Here is a 24,259-nt window from a genome sequence, read left to right as displayed (position 1 = left end):
AGCCCTACCCTCACCTCTGTTTCTATCTGATCCTTGGTTATTAAGTCCCACAAATTCCCCCACTGACCCCAGTGAGGAGAGACCCAAGTGATGTGGTGCAACTCTGGAAAGCTGGATGTTTACTTTGGGGTCTCTTTTTCCGGGTGGAGAAACCACAGGCCCAGGAAACCCCTCTGAGCACAGGGCGGCGCTGGTCTAGGGGAGAAGAAATTCATTCAGAACTTGTACCTCTTAACATTTTAATAACTCCTTCTTGATCTCTGGAGTCCATGGAGGTGTTTCAGCTCATTCCTGGGATTCTGGGAGTCTCACTATAATGTCTTGTCTGTGGATAGTTGCTGGTTGGTCTTCTTGTGAGGGACAAGGAAGTCAGAAATGACCTGTGTTGCCATTTTGATGATGTCAGTTCAAGAACTGGAGTTTGGAAGGTTTGTATCGATCCTGTTAGCTGTGGAGGCTGAAAGTCCAAGATTCAGGTGCCACTCAGGTTGACTCCCAGTGGGGGTCCTTTGGGCCCTGATGAGAGTTCACAGAGGAAATCTTGCTGTGTCCTCACAGAGGAAGAGGGCTAAAATCTTGGTCTTAATTGCAAAGATTCTTAAAACTATTAAATAATGGCCCTAATCTCTGCTTTTTTGACAGTAAAACTATTTGTATAAAAGACCACATTGTTTAGATTGAGTAATGTATTTATAATGACCTCATTTTGAGCCTTTTTTTGGATGGATGCTAATTTAAAAAATAGATTTTAATTTAGGATTCAAAAGTATGGGTAGAAAAATGAATATTACTTCTCTCTTTTAATTATCTCACTTGAAAAAAACCTAGCAGGATAATCTGGGATGACAACATCATCTCTCACTTTTCCTTTGTAGTGGAAGATATAAAAATTGCAAGTGTTCTTCCCAGAAGGAATTAGAAAGTTTCCCTTGGAAAATTGTCCTTATAATTTGAGAGCCCAAATAACAAGCAGATGTCACAAGCACTCAACACATAAAATCCCCTGAATATTTCGTTTTCCAGATTATAATTTAACTTGTCACTGAAAATGTGACAATTATTATTATTTATTTATTTTTGTACAAAAATGTGATAATGACTCTTAATAGCAGAACAAATGCTTATCAGTGGTAGATAAGAACATTATCAGCATGGTTTTCAATCATATCTGTATATGATTCAATGTAATTGGGTCCCAGGGCATGTCTAACAAAGCCTAACATCGAGAGAACACACGGGAGTTGTAAAAAGATTAGATCTTCTATTTTCTCTTGTCATTTTAATTCCATGTTGATACTCCATGCCTCTTGGTATACATATGAGAAAATTAATCCCAGATATATTTTGTGTGTGCGTGTGTGTGTTCTCAGATAAATTGTTTTGGTGAACTCTATTGGGTTGTTATAGTCTTGGTTATGGTTAAGTTTTACAGATCACCTCGCCCTATAGCTGGATTAGTATAACTTTGATAGCTCCATTGATTTAGTTACTATACAAAGTTTTACAAGATAGGAAAGCACTTTAATATGCTTCAAGAATAGTTACAAAAAAAGAAAAAAAAAGAGCCTATAACCTAAAAAAACAGCTTTTATTTAGGAAAAAAAAAAGAATCAACTCTCTCTTATCAACCACCAACCATGCACTATAATTTTAAACAGCTTTTCAGCAGAGTATTTCTTTTTCTGCCCAATGACTGGTGTTTAAAGTGTTGCTCAGCCTGTGGACCAAAGACTCTTGATTAGCTAGCTGTGTTGGACGAGTCCTCTTAAAAACACTGTACAGTTGTACTTCAGTGCTTCCATTTTGATATATCTTGTTAAGAGTTACCCAAAGTCATCTGACAAGGCTCACAATTAATGAGGAGGAAAGGAAAAAGGCTTTGCAAGAAGTCAAAAAATGTAACAAAGAAATGGTAGCTTAATGTGGTGGGTCTGATTATTCAACTGGAGATAATGGTGATGACATTGGACAGAAATTACATAAATTTGGTTGTTATTTTTAATGTACTAAATATCAATTGTAGCAAATTTAGTGGTTGGATTAGAGATTCTGCTTATACATTTCCTACAACAAATTACAGGTGAAATATATATTATTCTATTACACATGTACATCAAGGGCTTTGTAAATACATAGGAAAATTAAATCAAGGATTAATCATACTAAAGAACTGCTTGGGAAGACTCTTTTGATATCCTACTCATTGCACCAAAAGACTGCAGTTTCCATTTTCCAAATGAATATGCATTCTTACCTCAGCTATGCCCAAGAAGCTTTTATTCTACAATTTCTAATTTTCCCCACCCTTTTTTTATGTTGAGGGATAGCGTCACCATTTTCTTCATCTTTAATGATAAGACCTATTTTGATTTTCTTCTGTTATATCCTTTCTCCCTTACTTCTTACCCTCTGTCTATATTCCTTTTCATGTCATTCTGCTCTCTTTACTTTTCATATTCTCTTTTCTTTTTCTTTCTTATTTTATATAAAATTTGTATAAAATTGATTATATAAAGAAGATGACTACTTTTAGGTCCTTAGCATGGTTCTCATGACTGTAATTTTTTATTTGAATACTTCTCCATAGATATTTCCAACTGCAAACAAGATAATATGCTTTCATTTGCAATGTAGCTACATTGTTGTTGTTCAGTCATTCACTTGTGTCCAACTCTTTGCAACCCCATGGACTACACAACTTGTCAAGATTCCCTGTCCTTCACCATCTCTCAGATCATGCTCAAACTCAAGTTCATTGAGTGGGAGACGCCATGAAACCATCTCATCCTCTGTCACCCCCTTCTCCTGCCTTCTATCTTTCCCAGCATCAGGGTTAATTCCAATGAGTTGGCTCTTTGCATCAGGTAGCCAAAGTATTGGATCTTCAGCTTCAGCCTCAGTCCTTCCAATGAATATTCAGAGTTATTTTCCTTTAGGATAAACTGGTTTGCTCTCCTTGCAGTCCAAGGGACTCTCAAGAGTCTTGTCCAGCAGACACCACAATTCAAAAGCATCAATTCTTTGGTATTCAGCCTTTTATAGTTCAACTCTCACACCTACACATGACTACTGGAAAAACTATAGTTTTGAGTATAGGGACCTTTCTCAGCAAAGTAATGTCTTTTTCATACACTGTCTAGGTTTGTTAGAGCTTTTCTTCCAAGGAGCAAGCATCTTTTAATTTCATGGCTACAGTCACCATCTGCAGTTATTTGGGAGTCCAAGAAAATAAAGTCTCTCATTGTTTCCCCATTTATTTGCATGAAGTGATGGGACCAGATGCCATGATATTCATTTTTTGAATATTGAGTTTTAAGCCAGCTTTTTCACTGCTCTTTCACCTCTAACAGGAGGCTCTTTAGTTCCTCTTTGCCCTCAGCTGTAAGGATGGTGTCATCTGCATATCTGAGGTTATTGATATTTCTCCCAGCAACCTTGATTCCAGCTTGTGCTTCATCCAACACAGCATTTCCCTTGATGTACTCAATATAAATGAAATAAGCCAGGTAACAATATACAGTCTTGATGTACTCCTTTCCCAATTTAGAACCAGTCTGTTGTTCCATGCCCAGTTCTAACTGTTGCTTCTTGACTTTCATACAGGTTTCTTGAGAGGCAGGTAAGGTGGTCTGTTATTCCCATCTCTTTCAGATTTTCCACAGTTTATTGTGATACACAGTCAAAGGATTTAGTGTACTCAATGGAACAGAAGTAGGTGTTTTTCTGGAATTCTCTTGCTTTTTCTGTGATCCAATGGATGTTGGCAATTTGATCTCTGATTCCTCTGCCTTTTCTAGATCCAGCTTGTACATATGGAAGTTCTTGGTTCACATACTGTTGAAGCCTAACTCGGAGGATTTTGAGCATGACCTTGCTGGCATGTGAAATGAGTGCAATTTTGCAGTAGCTTGAACTCTCTGAGCCACCAGGGAAGCCGTTCTATTTAGTACCTATATTTAATAATTGCAATGGCTCTCGTATATACTCTGATCTGGAACCACATCACTCATTTTCCAGAACATCAAATCAGGTTCTTTCAGGATACCATTACACTTTTGACATTGATATTTTCTCCTACCCACTTTTCTGCCTGGGAAATTTCTATTCATTCATAAGACTCAGTTAAAGGGAAAATCATCCTTTTCTACCCAGAAAGAATAACTTCTATCTGAGCCCTGCAAGATGTTCATGGTGTGGGCTTCCCTGGTGGCTCATAGGGTAAAGTGTCTGCCTGCAATGCGGGAGACCGGGTTCGATCCCCAGGTCAGGAAGATGCCCTGGAGAAGGAAATGGCAACCAACTCCAGCACTCTTGCCTGGAAAATTTCCATGGACTGAGGAGCCTGGTGGGTTACTATGTCCATGGGGACATGACTGAGCGACTTCACTTTCTTGGGCCTGGTAGCTTGGAAGGTAAAGCGTCTGCCTGCAATGTGGGAGACCTGTATTCGCTCTCTGGGTTGGGAAGATCCCCTGGAGAAGGAAATGGCAGCCCACTCCAGTATTAATGCCTGAAAAATCCCATGGCCCGAGGAGCCTGGTGGGCTACAGTCCATGGGGTTGCAAAGAGTCAGACACGACTGAGCAACTTCTCTTCACTTCTTCACTTCATTTGCCTATATTCTAGTAGTTTTTACTGCACAGCTTATATACACAAAACTCTTGAAGGGCATGCACTTGCCTGTTCTTAAGATTTGAATATTATGGTGACTCACATTTGGAAAGGGATTAATAAAGTGAATGTGAAGTAACTCAAGTAATCAATAATAACATTTTGTAGTCAGTTCAGTTAGGTTCAGTCACTCAGTCCTGTCCGACTCTTTGCAACCCCATGGACTGCAGCACTCCAGGCTTCCTGTCCATCACCAACTCCCGGAGCTCACTCAAACTCATGTCCATCGAGTTGTTGATGCCATCCAACCATCATATCCTCTGTTGTCCCCTTCTTCTATACATTTTATAGTAACAAAAACTATATAGCTCTATATACCAGGATATTAAAAGGCATATTAAAAAGCAGAGACATTACTTTGCCAACAAAGGTCTGTCTAGTCAAAGCTTTGGTTTTTCCAATAGTCATGTATGGATGTAAGAGTTGGACTATAAAGAAAACTGAGTGCTGAAGAATTGATGCTTTTGAACTGTGGTGTTGGAGAAGACTCTTGAGAGTCACTTGGACTGCAAGGAGATCCAACCAGTCCATCCTAAAGGAAATCAGTCCTGAATATTCATTAGAATGACTGATGTTGAAGCTGAAACTCCAATACTTTGGCCACCTCATGCTAAGAACCAACTCATTTGAAAAGACCCTGATTCTGGGAATGACTGAAGGCAGAAGGAGAAGGGGATGACAGAGGATGAGATGGTTGGATGGCATCATGACTGGACTGACATGAGTTTGCGTAAGCTCCGGGATTTCACGATGGACAGGGAAGCCTGGTGTACTGCAGTCCATGGGGTTGTAAAGAATCGGACACAACCGAGCCAATGAACTGAACTGATATACCAGGAGGGCTTCCCTGGTGGCTCAGTTGGTAAAGAATCTGCCTGCAATTCGAGAGACCCGGGTTCGATCCCCGGGTCAGGAAAATCTTCTGGAGAGGGGGATGGCTATCCACTCCAGTATTCTTGGCTGAGAAATCCAATGGATAGAAGAGTCTGGTGGGTTACAGTCTGTGAGGTCACAAAGAGTCAGACATGACTGAGCAACTAACAGTTTCTCTTTTCAATTTTATTCCTATTATTAATACAGTGTGGTAGATAATGAAATAATTATACAACTCATCATCATGCAGAATCAGATGATCATGCATTAGATTCTCATAAGGAGTGTGCAATCTAGATCCATCACGTATACAGTTTTTAGTAGGGTTTATACTCCTATGAGAATCTAATACTGCTGCTGATGTGACAGATAGTGGCACTCAGGTGGTAGTGTGAACTATGGGGAGCAGCCATAAATACGGATGGAGCTTAGCTTCCTGGCCCATTGCTCACCTCCTTCTGTGTGGCCCAGTTCCTAACAGGCCACGAACTGACCTGTCCATGGCTTGGGGGTTGGAGAGCCCTGTTCTACAAGATGGACTCCACTCCTCTTAGTAGAGCAAAAAAGTCCCCTTTCTTTTATGGTCCTTGCATAGATTTTCAGATGTTTGTCTTTCAGATCCCCAAAGCTGCTTTCATGTTGAAATACTTGTCATTCTGTAAGCACACATTGTTTCATCAAGCCACGATGTGTATGATCTTTCTCTACTAGGAAAGCTGTCCACCCCAACTCCTGCATCCATCTGGCTGAAAAATGCATTGCCACCTTAGGGATAATGCTCAACCATCACCGTTTCCTTGATGACCTTCTAGACAATTCCTCCCTGAGATTTTCATTCCTGAGTGCCAAAGCATATGTAGAAATGTTGGTTCCACAGAGGCAAATTTTAAGAGCTGCTGGTCTTCACTGTTACGTGCATAGATGAAAATATTTGACTTTGAATTGGGGGAGACAAAGCTGGTACTGAGATGCAATAAACCAAAAGAACAAAATAGTCTTGTTTTGTGCAAAATTGCAGGTTCCAGTTGATTCCCTTTGTTACTTTTGGTTTAATTTATTGAAAATACAAATTTTTACAATGGGCCTGATATAGTAGCAATAAAGATCAAGATGTCAGTGTATGGTTTCCTACCTAGATAGTTCGTGAGATTAATGTTTCTGCCTATGGGTTATGCATTGCTAACTCCAGTGCCATAGAAATGAAATGTCATGAGCAGCAATGTTACTTTATTACTTAATTTGTGGTCCATCTTCAGATGGGACAGAGAATCAATGTCCTTCTATTAGTTTCCATATTTTGTTTTATGCATTCCATTCTCAAACGATCTGGTCACTGATAAACACTTCAAGTTAAATAGCCAGTCATCTGATGAAGAAAGCTGGACACTAGGGATTAGAAAACTAATGTCACTGACAGGGTAATTAAAGGTCATATCCAGATATTTTGCAGCCCACATAGAGAGGAAAGTAAGACTGCATTCTCATTTTTAAGGGTAGAGAAAAGCCAAATGAACTGCAAATAAAACAAAAAATAAAACAGAAAAATCAACGTACTTTAACAAGAAGCTACAACTTAAGATCTCACTTGGGAAAACAACCTATATTCAGCCATGTATGTCTATACATTTTCAGCTTTTATACCATACAATTCTTTGAGTCTTAAATTATAGTATTTCTAGTTAACTGGAACTCCCCTATCACTAGATTAGGGGAAAAGAAAGAATGATGCTGGTCATGATGAATGTAAAGAAACTTTTCTTGTGCATTTAAGGGTCCTGGCCTAAACGGTTTCAATTTCTTTTTAGTCCCTGTGGAATTCAAAGTGGAATTTCCCAAGTAGAAAGAGAATGTTATGCCACCGTGGTGTCCTGGACCACTAATGGCACTCTTCTTTGGAGTACACTTTATTCTGTAAATGCAGTACATAATACAGTAGTCGAAAGAGTGTGAATTTTGGAGTCCGACTGTGTTTCAGTTCTGAAACTGTTACTACCTATTTTTACAAATTTGCAGTCAGTCACTTTGAAGAACAGATTTCTTACCTATAAAATAGAAATTCACAAAGGGTTGATTTTCTAATTAAACAAAATAAGTATAAAACCTGGTTTATATTATACAAAATATTTCATAAATATTTTACTAATACAAATTAAAAAGCAGAATCTGTTACTGTTTGGTTTAGAAACCAAGGGGATTTGATGAAACTTTCTTGTATCATGAGGTCAGCAACCTAAACTATTAGATTAAAAGAAAAAACTAAAATTGTTTACAACGCTAATTTAAAATGAACAAATTTACAAAGCACAATTTATTAAGAAAAGAAAAAAATGAGAAAAATTATATCCCAGTCATTATTCTATGAAGGGTTATTATGTAGTCAAATATTAATAATTTTTATATAATTAAAATGAAAAAAACATTTTCTTTAAGTACTAATGCTACTCTGTTTTATTATATATCAGCTATTATAACAGGGAATCAGCTAATTCTAAAAATTAGGAATAAACTAATTATAAAAGTTTTCCCTTCTGTTGTAAATTCGTAGTTTGGTGCTTTCCACCCCCACCACCTCCCAACTTTAGATAACCCTGTTTCTTGTTTGATATTTTTTATTTAACTTTTATTAATTTAATATTGTCATAGAATGAGTGTTAGTGCTCAATCATGTCTGACTTTTGCAACCCCATGGACTGTAACCCACCAGGCTCCTCTGCCCATGGAATTCTAGGCCAGAATACTGGAGTGGGTTGCTGATCCCTACTCTAGGGGATCTTCCCAACCCAGGTATAGCACTTGGGTCTCCTGCGTTGCAAGCAGATTCTTTACCATCTGAGCCACCAGGGAAGCCCCTATAATTTATATCATGAGGCAATGCTGGGCCACAGCAAAGGAGAATTTTGCAGAGACTATTGCTAGTTGAACAAAGGTAAGTCTCTTCAAGGTCAAAATTTCCCCCTCTGAGCATGCTTCAGCTTCATGACTCATGGTTTTTTAAGTTATCTCTGAAAAACAACTCAGTATTCTGTTGGAAACAGGATGGGACCACTTTGGGCTGGTTCTGTGGTCACTTCTGGGCTATCAGTTCCACTTGGACTCTCTCTGTGCTCACCATATATGCTTGCTCAGTTGCTCAGTCATGACTGACTCTTAGTGATCCCATGGATTGTAGCCCACCAGGGTTCTCTGTCATTGATATTTCCAAGGCAAGAATACTGGAGTGGGTTGCCGTTTCCTTCTCTAGGGGATCTTCTCAACCCAGAGACTGAAACTGTGTCTCCTGCATTAGCAGGCAGATCTTTTTTTTTGTTTAAACTACTGAGCTACCTGGGAATCATAAATATCTTATTTCAAAAACAAAACTTTTTTTGTTCTTCTTATATGCCCCATTTTAAAGAAATTAACAGTGAAAGTATATTTACTTAGCATTCTGCCAAATTGGGAGCAATAAATTAGTCTCCAATTAAAAGCACAAGAGAGAAAAAATGAACCTAGTTTTAGTTTCATGACTGTCCTTTACTAAAAAGTAATAATCAATATATACAACTGTTAATTTAAAAAAGATATAGACTAATTGTAAATCAATACATGTAGGTGAATGGTATAATGATTAAGATATTTTAATGAATTATCCACATGTAAAGGGAAAAATGGAAAAAGGAAAGAAACCTTTGAAAGTGATCTTTTTTTAAAGTAAAGTCTTTGCATTTATTTTTATACATCAAAAAGGGAAAATTAGTGATTTTAAGTATCCTGTTTGTGGAATTACATTAGTTCAGTGAAACAAGATTTCTTTATTGCAAAAGAGTGAAAGAAAAGTCCAAATATATTTAATTCATAGCTCAAATGCATAACTTGGAAAAGGGGAAAAAATGGTTGCGATGAGCTCACTAAATTGTGACATTCTGTTAGATATAAGATGAAAATCTCATTGTATTTTTAATATGTGATCTTCTAATATTTTATTTAAATATTTCTATTGGCAATTTGGGTTCATTTTTCTGTGAAGTTCATATTTTTCTCTCCATTCCTTTTGATTAGTTTTGCATTTTTGTTTATTGATGTGGACATTTAGTCTGGATTCTAGTTTTAATTTGCTACATGTTATGTGAATGTGTATGTGAAAGAAGTATCTACATGTGAAGATAGAGTGGAAACCATGCAAGAAATTACAAGACCTTGATTTTAAGACAATGAGTAGTCTTGGAAAAGGAAGAAGGCAATGAGTTGAGGATGGGTATGTATCAACTCTTTAACATTTTATTTGTCAAAAATCTGTGTAAGATAGATAGCTAGTAGGAATGCTATACAACATAGGGAGCCCAACCTGGCAATCTAGAGGGCTGGGATCAGAGAGGAGAGGGAGACTCACAAGGAGGGGATGTATACACATATATAATTATGGTTGATTCGCATTGTTGTATGTATGGCAGAAACCAACACAACAGTGTAAAGCAACTATCCTTCAGTTAAAAAATTTTTTAAAAAATGGAAGTAAATATGGCAGAATGATAAGAACCATAAGCGCCACCTGAGAATGACACTGTACAAAGGTTCAGATTCCTGAGTTGAGGGTCTTAGTGGCCGCGAGGTAAGCTCAGATCCACATAGCTTCTAGTCAAGCATGGCGGACTCTGGAATGAGATGTACAAGAAGGAGGAAATGAAAACCACTTCCGCTCTGGAGACCAGCTATAGTCACATAAGCTATCGCTCACTGCACAGATCTTCCTCTTTTTAGTTTTCCCTGGATAAGAAACCAATCAAAATTCTGGAGAAGCTGCTCCCAGAAGAGGTGAACTATCTGTGAAACAGATGGTGAACTAACTGTGAAACACTCTACCATCACAAGTGGTAGATTGTAGCGGATGTTGTGGTTCATCTTCCAGATTGAAGACCTGCATCCCTTGACTGCTGCGAAGCTTGGCTGCAGAGAGCTCACAGCTGCATGCCACTATGGAGCTTGTTCTCCATCCAAGGAGGCTTCCTCACCCATCACGCCCCTTCGGTAGTTGGCAACTAGTGACCACAGAGTGTAGGAAGACACAAGTCCAGGTCCTCTTGTCTTTTTGAGTTATTCAGAAGGGCCTCCCCAGTTTCAGAGCTCCTGGTGGGAAAGACTGAAGTCATTATTTCCACTGCAACACAATTTTACCACACCTTGTGCCCACTTCTGCTTCTCTTGTTCCCTCTAGTGTTTATGAGAGAGCACTCTTTAGTCAACCAAATCTCAGAGCCTCAGATTCTGTTCCTAGGGAGTCCTATCTATGGTAAATCTCTAAACTTTTAAAGAGAAAGACAGAAGGAAGGACTTCCCTGATGTTCTAGTGGTTAAGAACCCTGTTGCCAATGCAGGAGACACGGGTCTGATCCCTGATTCCACGTGCTTAGTTGCAGATTCCCTTGGCAACTAAGCCAGTACACCACAACTACTCAGGCCCGCCTGCTCTAGAGCCTGTGCTCCACAATCAGAAGCCACCACAATGAGAGACCCTTGCACCACAACTAGAGAGTAGCCCCTGTTCACTGCAACTAGAGGAAGTCTGCACATGGCAGCAAAGACCCAGCACAACCAAAAGTAAATAAATAATATTTTTTTTAAAAAAGAGGGGAATTATTTTTCACTTAGATTTAGATAGTCAACCTAACTCCATAAGTAAAAAAAGAGATGAGAACTTAGGGTAGAATCTTTTCATCAGTAAGCCTGTGCTTTGGAACCCAGTGTATTGATACTTGTCTGGAACACAGTATCTTGATGCTTTTGAGGAATCTGGGCAAAATAGGACAAAGAAGGACTCAGAAATCTTGAGACTGATCTCCATTTATGAAATTCATGAAGGAAGATTGGCCTATTTTCATACATTCTGAGATTTAAGTAATATACTAGTCCCCCCCGATTTTTTCACTTTTTCAACATCTATTAGACTATTCTTGTATGACAGATACTGTGCTAACCACAAATCATTCAGATAAGGTGTAGTCCCTGAATGCAAGGAGCTAGTGACAATACAGATAGTAAACCAAAAGTTACCACCAATGCAATAGTTGTTATAATAGCATTTACACAGGCTATTCTATGAGTAGATGGGAAAAAATAAATGTGATGGGGCAGAGGGCAATTGAAAGCTTTTTGGAGCAAATAAAGATAGAGTTCACCCTTGAAGGACAAGAAGAAATTATATAGGAGATCTGAAAAGATGAATACAAAAGTATTTTATGTGGGAATTATATGTTCTGAGACACTTAAGGGAGTTCAATATAACTAATATAACATAATATAAATGTTATGTTTAACTAATATAAACATATTGCAAAATAAGCCTAGAGTGGTATGAAGTGGTCAGACTCTTTGTGACTCCTGGTTAAAGGAAATAGGTTTGAATTTAATCCTGCCAGAGAGGGGATGGATACTTTGAAGGAGTTAAAAATAGAGAAATCCCCTGATCAGACTTCTATTTTACATAGATTTTTACAAAGATTACCCTGAAGGTAGGCAGCCCTCTCTACCTTCCTTCCTAATTTAAAGCTCAAAAATAAAATCCTTGGGTCCTGGATCTGCATTCAGTGATATTCAGGGTAGTTCTAACCCTTTTCTAAGACTTCATAGCAGGATACCAATAACCTAGGTCTGTGTCAGTCAGGATGATGTCTAATGATGTGGATGTATGTGTAGAAACTGACAAGGGATAGTGAGGTACCAAGGGCTGAAATAAGGGAGTGTTCATCACCACAACTGGGATTGAATGGTTGCTGAAATTCAACTTCTTCCAACTGGAACTGAGACCCTAGACAAAGTTAAATTAAAATTCAAATCACATGGTGTGGGGTGGTGAGGGTGTGATTTAAAAAAAATCTATAAGGCTGAATGAGGAAAGGCAAAGATTATGAAAAATAAAAATTGATTGATAAGCACAGATTTACAGGAACCTCTAGTGGCTCTGCCTAAAGGGAAGGCCAGAATGCTGTGGAGCCCAACTGATGTCAACCATAGAAGTCAACCCAGCATGCAGATAAATTCGTCTGGTGGTTCCCACATAGGGCAAGCTTTAGGGCAGAGAGTAGAATGGAGGTTGCAATGGATGAGTCATAAAAATGGAAGTTACACCACAAGAGCCAAACTATAGGAGAGAAAATAATTCTCCCTCTCTGCTTCTGAGTTCTTGGCTGCATGAGACCTCAGTCACTGAGTTGTGTCCGACTCTTGGTGACCGTAGCCCACCAGGCTCCTCTTGTCCATGGGATTCTCCAGGCCAGAATGCTGGAGTGGGTTGCCATTTCCTCCTCCAGGGGATCTTCCCAACCCGGGGATCAAACCTTCATCTCCTGCATTGGCAGGTGGGTTCTCTACAGCTGAGCCATCTGGGAAGCCCTGAGTTCTTAGCTGAGACCTTTGTAATAAAAGATAGATTAACAGCAGGAAAGCAAACAGAAGTTTAACATGTATACCTCATGTTCACATGAGAAATACCCAAGCTAAAACGTGAAACACTTACCTCTAAGTCTCCCTCTGTCTACCCTGTTTGTAGGACATGGCCCTTCCAGGCTATTTGTCTTCTGAAACTTAAAATTATGCTAGGATACTTAATCTGCTTCTTGAGAGATTTTCAGCTCACCTCTCCAGCATCTTGTCCTGGGTAGCCTCAAAATTTGTGAAGTTTTTTTGTGAGGGTAGCCAAGTACATATGGAAGTACATACTTCCTCCCTTTAATGTGTTTTCTTTCCTCCTCATTGGAACACCAGAGCGACTTCACTGTCGTTAAGGAGAGTTCATCTGAACTCTATATCAGCACAGTGCACAAGAACCATCCATGCCTTCGAGTTGGTCTAGTATCACTTCTAGCCCTGCCGAGGCTAACATTGACCCTTAGTGCACACATGGAATTGGCAAATGCCCCCAGAGCTAACACCACCAGTGATCATCAGCTCACTTGGAGTGATTCTCCTTTCTCCACACTCATTATAACCCACCCAGGCTTCACTGTTTTCACAACTCTGCATGTGTGCGTGTGCCTGTGTGCTCAGTTGTGTTTGACTCTTTGGGACCCCCCATGGACTATAGCCCACCAGGCTCCTCAGTCCATGGAATTTTCCAGGCAAGACTACTGGAGTGGGTGGTCATTTCCTCCTCCAGGATATCTTCAACACCCAGGGATTCAACATGTATCTCTTGGGTCTCCTGCCTTGGCAGGTGCAATCTTTATGACTGTGCCACGTGGGCCTGCTGGCTTTAGTACTGAAGTTTAATTGTAATTTTGTAGCTTTTCTCAAGTTGGTGCAGTAGAAGCATTGGTCTTTCTGATTTATCTTATTACCATTTTTGTTTGGCTGCATGACTTGTGCATCTTAGTTTCCTGACCAGGGATTGAATCCTCACTCTCAGCAGTGAAACCATGCAGTTTTAACCACTGGACCACGAGGGAATTTCCTAGCAATTTTAAAATAAGAAAAATTCTATAGGGGTAGGAGATTAAGAGGAACAAACTATTAGGTATACAATAAGCTATAAGGATATATTTTTCAAAATGGGACTTATAAACAATAATTTATAACTATAAATGGAGTTTAGCTTTTAAAACTAGAAAAACTTTCATACTGTGCATCTGTAACATATAATATTATGCAGCAATGATACTTCAATTAAAAATTAAAAATGAATAAATAAAATATTCTAGACAATGTTTCCTCCCAACATGATAGCAATTTTAGTTTCATCATTCATTAATTTAAAAAATGCATAATTAAGAAAGCTAGCATGCATTTGCTAGTACTTTAAAATAAGCCTGAAATTTACTAATCATAACAGAATTTATAAACACTTTAAAAATAATACTACAAGTAACTTATAATGTATTATCAGACTACAGACTAAATACTGTGGTTTCAGAAGACATTGTATGGTCACGAGTTAAAGATTGGCAGCCACAGAATTAGTGTTTTAATGAAACAGTCAAATTCAATAGCCACTGTCAAATGGCAGTGTTCAAAGATAAATTGAGGCATATTAAAGTTTTAAGAGTGTATTTGAGCAAAATCTATTTGAATCAGGCAGTGCCAAAGTTAAGTGGTTAAGAATACTCTATTGCTGGGAGCCAGGGGAAAAACTTTGATAGAAAAATAGGTTAAAACTAAGTAAGGAAATTATTTAGTTGGCTATAACTTAAGCATTTGCCTTACTTTGAAAAGCCTAGCTGTGCTTCGTTGCCTTAGGTTTTGGTTTCTCAACCTTGAGGCATTTATAGGCTTAGGTTTTGATTTGTTACATAGGTTACTAAGGCATTAGAACTGCCTCATCTAATGGCCTCCTTGTTTAATTAATTTAACAGCAGGAATTAATTAAATTCTGCCATTCTAAAGCCAGATCTCAAAACCTTGCAACCTCTTCCACAAAAGGTGAACTTGTGAGCAAATTAAATTATAGTAAAGGTCTTCTGTGAAAAATTTTACATTTGGGAAATTTTGGTTTAGTAACTGGATCATATAACATTAACTGGTTGTGGCATTATCATTACTATGAAGAAATCTAAACTTTTTTTTTTTTTTTTTTCTGTTAAAGGGAATAATGAAATAGAAATATTCTGGATACAATAGTGTGTTTACTTCACCTGGATGAGATGATTAGATAGCATCACCAACTCAATGGACATGAACGTGGGCAAACTCTGGGCACAGTAAGGACAGGGAGGCCTGGTGTGCTGCAGTCCATGGGGTCACAAAGAGTCTGAGATGACTTAGGGACTGAACAACAACAAGCATATAAATGATGTTATATCCTATTTCAAAACTTTTATTTTACAAAGTGAGGTGGCAGTTCCAGAAGAGTTAATATTTTAAAAGAATGGACAGAATGAGAGTAAAGGCAGTTTCTAATAGAATTTTTTTGCAAAAATAAGTCCTATTGTAAAATGTAAGGATTAATGTATTAATCAGAGCTTTGTGAACTCTCACATTAAGCAGCTTTGTTATGCTAATTCACTTGTAAATGAAGAATGGAATGATTCTCACATTACTGAATATCATTTTAAAGGCCTGATTTAGAATAATAAAGATGTCCTTTATGCTTGTAAATGATGCTAAGTTTTGGACCAGAAGTCTATTTTAGTGAAAAGTCACCTCAGTTTTTCAAGTTACTACATAATTTCAAGTTTATATTTAGCTTTATCCAGCCCATGAAATTTACAAAAGAAATATCTCCCCAGGAAGGAAATAACAAAAGACAACCTTGGGAATTTATTTCCATATATTCTTCCTCTAGCCCAAGGTGCATAAGCAGAGCCCTGCGCCACTCGGAGGTCATCGCCGGCCCAGCTCAGCCTTGGAGCCCTCTGAAGTCCATCCCTGGCCTGGGCAGAGAGGGCAAGAGTAATACGCTCCTATTTCTCAGAGCAAGACCCACTCATTTTGCTGCTTTCAAGAATGCACTTCTCTAAATAGGAACAATTTAACTGATCACTAGCGCAGTGCTGGAGCCCAGAGCAGCCGGAGGACATACCCTACCTCCAAGGTCAGTAGCGCGGCCCTGAGGAGATACCCCACCTGCAAGGGAAGGAGCAGCGGCTGTGCTTTGTTGGAGCAGACATGAAGAGATACTCCACGTCCAAGGTAAGAGAAACCCCAGTAAGACAGAGGGCGCTTAGAGAGGGAATCAGAGGGCAGATAGTCTGAAATCACAGTCACAGAAAATAACCGATCTAATCACATGGACCACAGGCTTGTCTAACTCAATGAAACTAAGCCATGCCCTGTAGGACCACCCAAGACTGACAGATCTTGGTGGAGAGTTCTGACAAAATGTGGTCCACTGGAGAAGGGAATGGCAAACCACTTCAGTATTTTTGCCTTGAGAACCCTATATTTGCCCAATATGTTACTGGAGATCAGTGGAGAAATAACTCCAGAAAGAATGAAGGGATGGAGCCAAAGCAAAAACACCTAGGTGTGGTGTTGGAAGCCTAGACCGGTGACAGAAGCAAGGACCACTGCTGTAAAGAGCAATATTGCATAGGAACCTGGAATGTTAGGTCCCTGAATCAAGGCAAATTGGAAGTGGTCAAAAGGAGGTGGCAAGAGTGAACATCGACATTTTAGCAATCAGCGAGCTAAAATGGACTGGAATGGGTGAATTTAACTCAGATGACCATTATATCTACTACTGTGGGCAAGAATCCCTTAGAAGAAATGGAGTAGCCATCATAGTCAACAAAAGAGTCTGAAATGCAGTACTTGGATGCAATCTCAAAAATGACAGAATGATCTCTGTTTGTTTCCAAAGCAAATCATTTAGTATCATGGTAATCTAAGTCTATGCTCCAACCAGTAGTGCTGAATAAGCTGAAGCTGAATGGTTCTATGAAGACCTACAAGAACTTTTAGAACTAATGCCCAAAAGAGATGTCCTTTTCATTATATGGGACTGGAATACATAAGTAGAAAGTCAAGAAACATCTGGAGTAACAGGCAAAATTGGCCTTGGAGTACAGAATGAAGCAGGGCAAAGGCTAATAGAGTTTTGCCAAGAGAACGCACTGGTCATAGCGAACACCCTCTTCCAACAACACAAGAGAAGACTCTACACATGGACATCACTAGATGGCCAACACCGAAATCAGATTGATTATATTCTTTGCAGCCAAAGATGGAGAAGCTCTATATAGTCAGCAAAAACAAGACCGGGAGCTGACTGTGACTCAGATCATGAACTGCTTATTGCCCAGACTGAAATTGAAGAAAGTAGGGAAAAGCACTAGACCATTTATGTATGACCTAAATCAAACCCCTTATGATTATGCAGTGCAAGTGAGAAATAGATTTAAGGGACTAGATCTGACAGACAAAGTGCATGAGGAACAATGGATGGAGGTTCATGACATTGTACAGGAGACAGGGAGGAGGACCATCCCCAAGAAAAAGAAATGCAAAAAAACAAAATGGCTGTCTGAGAAGGCCTTACAAATAGCTGTGAAAAGAAGAGAAGCCAAAAGCAAAGGAGAAAAGGAGAGATATACCCATTTGAATGCATTCAAAAGAGTTCCAAAAAATAGCAGGCAGAGATAAGAAAGCCTTCATCAGTGATCAATGCAAAGACCTAACAGAAGCAGAAGATATTAAGAAGAGGTGGTATGAATATACAGAAGAACTGTACAAAAAAGATTTTCACATCCCAGATAATAACGATGGTGTGATTACTCACCTAGAGCCAGACATCCTGGAATGTGAAGTCAAATGGGCCTTAGAAAGCATCGTTACAAACAAAGTTAGTGGAGGAGATTGAATTCCAGTTGAGCTATTTCAAATTCTGAAAGATGATGCTGTGAAAGTGCTTCACTCAATATGCCAACAAATTTGGAAAACTCAGCAGTGACCACAGGACTGGAAAACGTCAGTTTTCATTCCAATCCCAAAGAAAGGCAATCTCAAAGAATACTCAAACTACCACACAGTTGCACTCATCTCACATGCTAGTAAAATAATGCTCAAAATCCTCCAAGCCAGGCTTCAGCAATACGTGATCCGTGAACTTCCAGATGTTCAACCTGGTTTTAGAAAAGGCAGAGGAACCAGAGATCAAATTGCCAACATCCACTGGATCAACAAAAAAGCAAATGAGAAACATCTATTTCTGCTTTATTGACTATACCAAAGCCTTTAACTACGTAGATGACAATAAACTGTGGAAAATTCTGAAAGAGATGGGAGTACCAGATCACCTGACCTGCCTCTTGAGAAATCTGTATGCAGGTCAGGAAGCAACAGTTAGAACTGGACATGGAACAGACTGGTTGCAAATAGGAAAAGGAGTGCGTCAAGCTATATATTGTCACCCTGCTTATTTAACTTATATGCAGAGTACATCATGAGAAACCCTGGGCTAGATGAAGCACAAGCTGGAATCAAGATTGCTGGGAGAAATACCAATAACCTCAGATATGCAGATGACACCACCCTTGTGGCAGAAAGTGAAGAACTAAAGAGCCTCTTGATGAAAGTGAAAGAGGAGAGTGAAAAAGCTGGCTTAAAGCTCAATATTGAGAAAACTAAGATCATGACATCCGGTCCCATCATTTCATGGCAAATAGATGGGTAAACATTGCTTGACTTTATTTTTTGGGCTCCAAATTCACTGCAGATGGTGACTGCAGCCATGAAATTAAAAGGCGCTTACTCTTTGGAAGGAAGGTTATGACCAACTTAGACAGCATATTAAAAAGCAGAGACATTATTTTGCCAACATAGGTCTGTCTAGTCAAGATTATGGTTTTTTCAGTCATGTAGGGATGTGAGAGTTGGACTTTAAAGAAAGCAGAGTGCTGAAGAATTGATGCTTTTGAACTGTGGTGTTGGAGAAGACTCTTGAGAGTCCCTGGAACTGCAAGGAGATCCAACAAATTCATCATAAGGAAGATCAGTCCTGAGTGTTCATTGGAAGGACTGATGTTGAAGCTAAACCTCCAATACTTTTGCCCCTTGATGCGAAGAGCTGACTCACTTGAAAGGAGCCTGATGCTGGGAAAGATTAAAGGTGGGAGGAGAAGGGGATGACAGAGGATGAGATGGTTGGATGGCATCACCGACTCAATGGACATGAGTTTGAGTGCACTCTGGGAGTTGGTGATGGACAGAGAGGCCTGGCATGCTGTGGTCCATGGGGCTGCGAAGAGTCGGACACGACTGAGTGACTGAACTGAACTTAATCTCCCATTTAAAGGACAATATGCCAGGGGATTCAGCCTGCCTCCTCCTCTGTCCATCTGATTCTCCAGTCAAGAATACTGGAGTGGGTAGCTATTCCCTTCTCCAGAGGATCTCTCTGACTCAGGAATCAAATCCAGATTTCCTGCATTCCAGCAGATTCTTTACCATCTGAGCAACCAGGGAAGCCTCTGATGAATGGGGGCAAATCTCAGTGAGTCCACAACAGAAGTCAAAACCACTGATTTGAGGATTATAAGATTCAAAAATGGTGTCTGGTTTTGTCTTTAGTGCTTTGCTTTTTATATTACTTATTTTATGTTTATTTTAAGTGGAGGACAATTGGTTTACAGTGCTGTGTTGGCTTCTGCTCTACAAGAGTGTGATTCAGCTATAAGTACACACACATCCTTCTCTCTTGAGCATCCCTCCCTCTCCCCTATCTTACCTGTCTAGGTCATCACAGTGATTTTTAAATATTTTAATCATTTAAAATATTTTTAAGTTAAGAGATTATATCCCAAAGTCCTAATGGCTGGATTTTTGTAGGAAATCGAAAAATATGAAAATGCTAGGACAGCCTTCAGACTTGGCACAATCACCTGGTGCTGAATAGTACTATTGCTACTAAACCAATGCTTTCTGCACTTCATGCCAAATGTTAGGTGCAGTGTCTTATCATTACTTGTGCTACTGTTCTTATAAGAGAATTACAAAAGAAGAAGTGATATATTTTTACAATCTATCCCTAATAAATAGGGAAATAAAAGATAAACTGAGACATCTATAATTATTCAAGAAAAAACATTTTTGCCTAAAGTAAAACTATTATATCTTTTTAAATTAAAAATTATTCTACTTCATAAATGGTACAAATACACACAATAGAATCTACCACATTGTCAAGAATGGCAGCCAACATAAGGAAAGAGGACCAACTGATGAAAATCTCAGTGAACTAAAAAAGGAATCAATTGCTTTAGTGTTTGTTTCTATATTTTGCTGACTTTTTGAAGGCTTGTTTTTCACTCAAAAGCTGTTATAAATTTAGCTATTTCTAACCTAAAAATAAGGGCTTCCAACTCAGTGGTAAAGATTTCACCTGCCAGTGCAGGAGACTCAGGAGATGGGACTTCAATCCCTGGGTCAGGAAGACCTCCTGGAGGAGGAAATGGAAACTCAGTTCACCATTCTTGCCTGAGAAATCCCACGGATAAAGGAGTCCATGGGGTTGCAAAGAGTCAGACATGACTGAGCAACTGGGTGTGCACACAGTCTAAAAATAGTGATAAAATGCTTTATAGATTAAGTTTATAATGGAGAATCTATTGAGTGTAACACAAAGTAAAGGTAACAAGCATTTGCACATTTCAATCTGTTTCAAAATACTACAGCTCAGCTTATCGTAGAGATAGCTGGGGATTGACAGAAAAAAAAGATGAGGGAAAAAGTAAAATAATTCTATTGCAGTTAAGTAAAAGGAGATATTAAAAACACTTTAATCCATATTTCTTCTATTTTGGTGAGAACCTTTTCAGTATGGAGTTTCTCAGAAGCAAAATATCAAGCAATGAGTAATATTTTGTCTGTTGAGAATTCTGAATTATTCATTGGCTAAGATGAATAAGCAAGAATATAGATGCTTCTCTGATGGCAGCAACAGATTTAAAGATTAAAATCATTGTGCCAATGTTTTTGAGACCATGGTGCTTAAATAAGTTCACCCCTTTCAGAAATCCTTATAAAACATTAAAATTAAGTATATTAGCACTTGGCAATTAATAATATAAACTGAATATCCAACAAATCATTTTCACTTTCCTTAATCAGTCGCCCAACAGAATATTTTTTGAAGAGATGAAATATTTTGAAGAAATGAATTGAAATTTTGTAAGTAAACTATATATATAAAATCACTGAAATAAAAAATATGTAAACAGGTTAATATGTTGGACATTGAATTACTAAGTTGGAATTGAACCTGGATGGATATTTAAATGTCTGTATCAAAATGGAAGACAGTAATTTATTTGAGCCATATTCTGATAGAGTATTAAAAGGTTATTAAATGTGTATTTCCTACATTTATATCACTTCTAAAGTTTTAGTGAAAGATTTCTTTTAAATTTGATTTAAATTCCTTTTTCACTAGGTCTTAGAGAAGTGTGTTAGTAGCTCAGTCGTATCCTACTCTTTGCCACCCTATGGACTGTAGCCTGTCAGGTTCTTCTGTCCATGTAATTCTCCAAGCAAGAATACTGGAATGGGTAGCCATTCCTTTCTCCGGGAGATTTTTCCAACCCAGTGATCAAAACTTGGGTGTCCTGCTTCACAGGCAGGTTCTTTACCGTCTGAGCCGCCAGGGAGGCACGGAGAAGGGAACCGGAAGACAGTCCACATACACGTGAAACTGATGCCTACCATACAAAGTTCAGCTTCTGTGCCCATTCAATATCTAAAATATTGGCACCGTGCTATAGTCATCCTATCCCCAAGTCTGAGTTTTCTGGCAACACCTGTCTTAGCCCAAATACACACATACATTCCATTGCCCAAGACAAATAATTTTCCAGACTTGCCCATGTGTGTCTCAAAATATTTCTTTTAACCAGCAGCAACTGGTAATGTAAAGCTGTTTGTATTCTTAATGAACAAATATTTGGAATAGCTATACTAACTTGAACAGATTTTTTTAAATGCTGTATAATTTAAAGTTTAGAGCTGACCAAACATTTGTCTGCAGGATTTTAATTCTGTATAAGGTGTTGTTTCAAAGCTATTGTTTCTGCAAATCTTATTAACAACGGCTTTGCATAGACTAACCAAGAAAGCGATGTCATTAAAAGGAATGATGTTCAGTCCAGTCATCACAGAAATTATTTCTTGCATTTTCTTCATTGTAAAAACTCTCTGTAGAATGTCCTGGAATGTCCTTATTTATCAGTTTAATGGGAAATTAATCAAGAACAGACTCTGGAACAAGAATGCTTTGACTTGAACTCTTATTCTGCCATTTAGAAGATGCATGACCTTAGGCAAGTCACTTTACCTCTTCTTGGTTCAGTTTTTTTTAAATAGGGGATAACTACAGTGTCTGATTTGCATGGTTGCTGTCAGGATGAAATTAATTTATATACCTAAAGCTTTTAAGGTTATTCTGACAACAATAAATACTGCATAAATATTAGCTAGAATTTTCAATTTTTTCTTCCTTTCTCTGTTATACATATGTCCATTAAATTTATAATACCTTTATACTAATTCTTGTAACCTTAGTGACCACATCTATGCATTTTTCATGTATCAGATTACTATAGATTAAATAATAATTCTTGCATTCAACCACATACTCTTCCATATATTTATTCATGTAGTAACCAAATATTTATTAAATCACCCTTTTTCCAACCTCCTTTCAAAATTCAAATGATGCATACAGTCTAGTGAAAGAGTAAAACCATGAAAATGAACAATCACAGTAGATTATAATTACATTTATAGTAACAGTAGTTGGATTTGCCTAGAAGGGCTAGGAAAAGCTTTACAAAAAAAATAAATAAATTTTGAGTTGAAACCTGAAGTATGAGTAAAATATGTCAGACTGCTAAGGGAGTGTGGGAGGACATGCATGAGAAGGAGAAGAAAGTCTGGCAAATCAGCACTCACTCTAAACATTAAGTAGACGATATCTTAGAGAAATTTGAAGACTGTAGAGCACTAAAAGTTACCATAGCAACAACCAACCTCAAATTCTGTCCGACTTCTGTCTAGATTAATTCAAACATCCACATTGATGTCTGGTAGAAGGAAGCATAACAATACTTCACCTCAATAATTAATGACTTACTTAAGCTGTCTAGCTTTCAACCAGTTTCTATGAAGCATCAAGAAGGAGAGAAAAAATAAACACACTGTAAAGAAACCAACCAACTAACACAGCAAAACCTAACTATGATGTAGATTTTAAATCATCTGACAAAGAATGTAATATACCTGTAATTGATATGCTAAAGAGCCTAATAGAAAAGGTGGATATCATAGAAGATCAGATGGGTAATTTCAGCAAAGAGATGGAAGTTGTGAGAAAGAATAAATGAAATGTTACACACACACACACACACACACACACACTCACAGGGTGTTGGAGAGGAAGAATGCTTTCAGTAGGCTCATTTGCAGGCTTACCAAAAAGAGCATCAGTGAACTTGATAGACAGATACAAACTTATAATTGGAGACTTAAACACTCCTTTCTCTGCGATTAATAGAAGTAGACATAAAATCAATAAGGACATAAAAGGCTTGAATAAAACTACCAGTTGACTTTATCTAATTGACATTTATAGAACTCTTCAGCCATCCAACCCAAAACACATTATTTTCAAGTGCACATGGAACCTTCTCCATGATGGGCCATATTCTCAATCACAAAATAAACTTTAACAAATTTAAAACAATAGAAACCACATAAATAATGTTCTTGAATGATAACAGAATTAAAAAAAAATAGATGTCTGAAATGTGTAAATATTTGGGAATTAGCACTATATTTCTGAATAAACTGAGTCAGAGAGAGTCTCAAGAGAAGCTAGAAATATTTTAAGCTAAATGAAAATAAAAATACAACATATTAGATTGTTGGTTATGTGGTTAAACCAGTAACTAAAGGAGAATTTATAGCAATGACTATTTGTAGTATAAAAGAAGAAAAGTCTCAAATCAGAATGCTAAGCTTTTATCTTTAAAAAGCAAACTGAACTTAAAACAAGCAGAAGAAAGAAATTAATAAAAACAAACTGATGTTTTAAGCTGTTGAAGTTTCAGAGAAAAATCTTTAGTCTTCCTGTTTGGATTTTTGTCAGAATTTTCTTCCTGGGGTTATCTTGACTACTCAAAACTTATTATGAATGTATACTAATTAAAAGAATGAGATATCACCTTTGAGAAAGACATATAGATAAATAAACAGAATAGTGTCTGGAAATAGGGTCCATAATTGATTTTTGACAAAGCTATTAATGTTGTACTTTAGG

The sequence above is a fragment of the Muntiacus reevesi genome, chromosome 4 (assembly GCF_963930625.1).
Source record: "Muntiacus reevesi chromosome 4, mMunRee1.1, whole genome shotgun sequence".
NCBI classification, from domain to species: domain Eukaryota; kingdom Metazoa; phylum Chordata; class Mammalia; order Artiodactyla; family Cervidae; genus Muntiacus; species Muntiacus reevesi.
The sequence above is the reverse complement of the archived record's forward strand: the minus strand, read 5'-3'. Positions refer to the sequence as shown.